Consider the following 2,903-nt stretch of genomic DNA (forward strand, 5'->3'; position numbering starts at 1 on the left):
ATTCAGAAATTCAGAAATTCTGAAATTTAGAAATTTAGAAATTTAGAAATTCAGAAATTTAGAAATTTAGAAATTTAGAAATTCAGAAATTTAGAAATTTAGAAATTCAGAAATTTAGAAATTTAGAAATTTAGAAATTCAGAAATTCGTAATTTCAAAAAATTTACTGTTTTTGATTTTTAAACTTTTCTCATTTTTCAGTCAGGTTTTTTTCGCGAAGGTAAAAAAACAATATAAAATTTTCAGAACATAAAAAGAATTGGAAAATGTTGATTTTTGAGCTCGCAAAACATAATGTATAGGCTGACTAACAAATAGAAAAATTGTAATTTGTTCAAAAAAAATTCAGAAACAGTAATTTTAAAAATCCATAAAATATTGAATAATTCCAGTATTGGTATTGTATTGACTGAAAATGCCAAATAACTATCAGGCTGTTCGACAGGTTAGTTTACTTTGTCTATTTTTTGTCGTAAAATGTACTTTTTCCTTATGTATCAATTATTGATTTTTCCTAAAAAAAAGACTAATAAGATGACACCTCAACTTTGTTCTAATTTAACTCGCTTCCTGTAAAAGATATCAAAAAGTGGTCAATTGATAAAACATTTTTGATGTTATGATGAACATTTTGTCAGTTGACCACTTTCTGATATCTTCCACAGGAAATGAGATATGTGAGCTTAAAGTTGCCAGTATTCCATAATAACATCAATTCTGAAAGTAGAAAACCTGTTCGTTTCTTCATTTTTTTTTCTGGAAACTACTTACAAAGATTACTGTACCTATTTTTATTTAAAATACTCCTTATTAAGGAGTCTTTCAGTTCTCTGAATTTCTAAATTTTGGACTATTTTAAAACATGGAAAAAGGATTATTGTACTTCTTCATACCCCCGCAATAAATGTCACAAAACATTTTACGACCACTATTCACTCCTTTTATTGACCCAACTTCAGTCTACAGGTCATAAAATCAAGGGATCGTAAGATTAGGGAAAATGATATTTTTAGTGCACTTTTATGAAGGAAGATTTGAATTCAAATCGCCTGCACTGTACTTTAGGTGTACAGTAACTTCTGCTGTGTAAATACGTAGCTGAGTACAGTAATCCAATTTCAAAGAAATCTACAAAATGATTACGGTAGGCGTCAAGTTTGTAGGTACAGTAGTCTAAAACTTAGAAATAGTCAAATTGGACCAAAAAATGTTCACTGTTTCAAACTTTCAATATTTTTCAAAATTAGTTTTTTGGGTGATTCTACATCTGAGCCTACATATGCCAATAATCCACACTTGCTAATATACAGTAATCTTTGAAAAAGCGATGCAACTGTAAAAACTGATTTTTATCCTGTCATCTAACTAATGATTCAATATTTGATATATTTTTTTGTAATTTCTGAAAACAGCAAAAAAATTTTTATGTTTCAAAAATGTGTATCCTCAGCATTGTAAGACGCATAACTCGCTTCAAATTTAGAGTTTTGGTTTGAATCAAATATTGAAATGTAGAACTCAACAAGATCTACAAAATGATACTAAGTTTGACTGTATCTATTTTTAAATGCTGCATTTTTGAGTAACCTACTACCTGGTCGTCGAAGTTAGCCTCTTGGCACTTTCAGGATCTCTAGCTCAAATCTCGGGATTCATATATAGTCAAATGTAGTATTATTTTGTAGATCTCTGTTTATTCTACATTTTCCTTTTTAATTCGAGAAGAAATTCTAAGATTGAAGCGAGTTATGCGCCTTTAAAGTATGTATGGTCAGAGAGATTTTTTGCTCAATGTGGTTTTTGTTGATCATTTGGAAAAAAATTATCTATTTTTTCTTTTTTAGCGGCAATAGTAGACTTCAGATCGTCTAAAAATTTTTTTTTGTGTTTCACAAAAATTTCGAAACAGCGATTTTCCGAACTTTCCTTCGATTCATCGAGATGGTTCAACAGCAATTATATTTCGATTTCAGAATTTTTTATACTTCAGACCCCCTCAATAAATGTCACATTAACATTTTACGACCGTCTTCACACCTTATATTAACCTGAGTCTACATCAAATAGTCTACAGGTTATAAAATCAAGTCAATAGGATCGTAAAATTAGGGAAAATGACATTTTTGTGCACTTTTATGAAGGGAGACTTGAATTCAAATCGTCTGAAGGGTACTGATAGCTAACAAGTACAGTAATCCACTTCAATAGTTACAGTAGGCGTAATGTTTGTAGGTACAGTAACCTAAAACTTAGAAATAGTCAAATTGAATCAAAAATTGTTTACTGTTCCCAACTTTCAATATTTTTCAAAATCAGTTTCTTGGGTGATTCAACGTCTGAGCCTATTTTTACAGTAATCCGCAATTGCTAAAATACAGTAATCTTTTAAAAACTGAAACTGTAAAAACTACTTTTCATCCTTTCAGCTAACGGATTCTTTAATATTCGATATATTTTTCTTGAAATTTTCAAAAACAGTGAAAATGTTTATATGCCTAGAATAGTTTTTGATAAAATCAATTAATCAGACATGAATATGTCAAAAATATTACTGTTTCAAATTTTTTGAATGATTGGAAGTTTACTTCTTTGATTATTGCGACAGACGAATCCTTTGGCAAATTGTTACTGACCAATTTGTGCCTGCCTTGTAAGACGCATAACTCGCTTCAAACTTGGAATTTCGGTTCAAATTAAAAATCAAAATGTAGCACTTGACAAGATCTACAAAATAGATTTAAATTCAATTGTTTCATTTTGCTGCAGTTAAGAGAAGAGGCCAGAAAACTATCGGGACGCTAAAATTTGCTGCTAGTAGCGCTGAGTCTTATAAGATCTGTGGCTCAAAACCTGGGAACCAAATATTCTCACATTTAATAGCGTTATGTATATCTCGTTGAGTT

The sequence above is a fragment of the Caenorhabditis briggsae genome (genome assembly GCF_000004555.2).
Source record: "Caenorhabditis briggsae complete genome, chrIV, whole genome shotgun sequence".
Taxonomy (NCBI): domain Eukaryota; kingdom Metazoa; phylum Nematoda; class Chromadorea; order Rhabditida; family Rhabditidae; genus Caenorhabditis; species Caenorhabditis briggsae.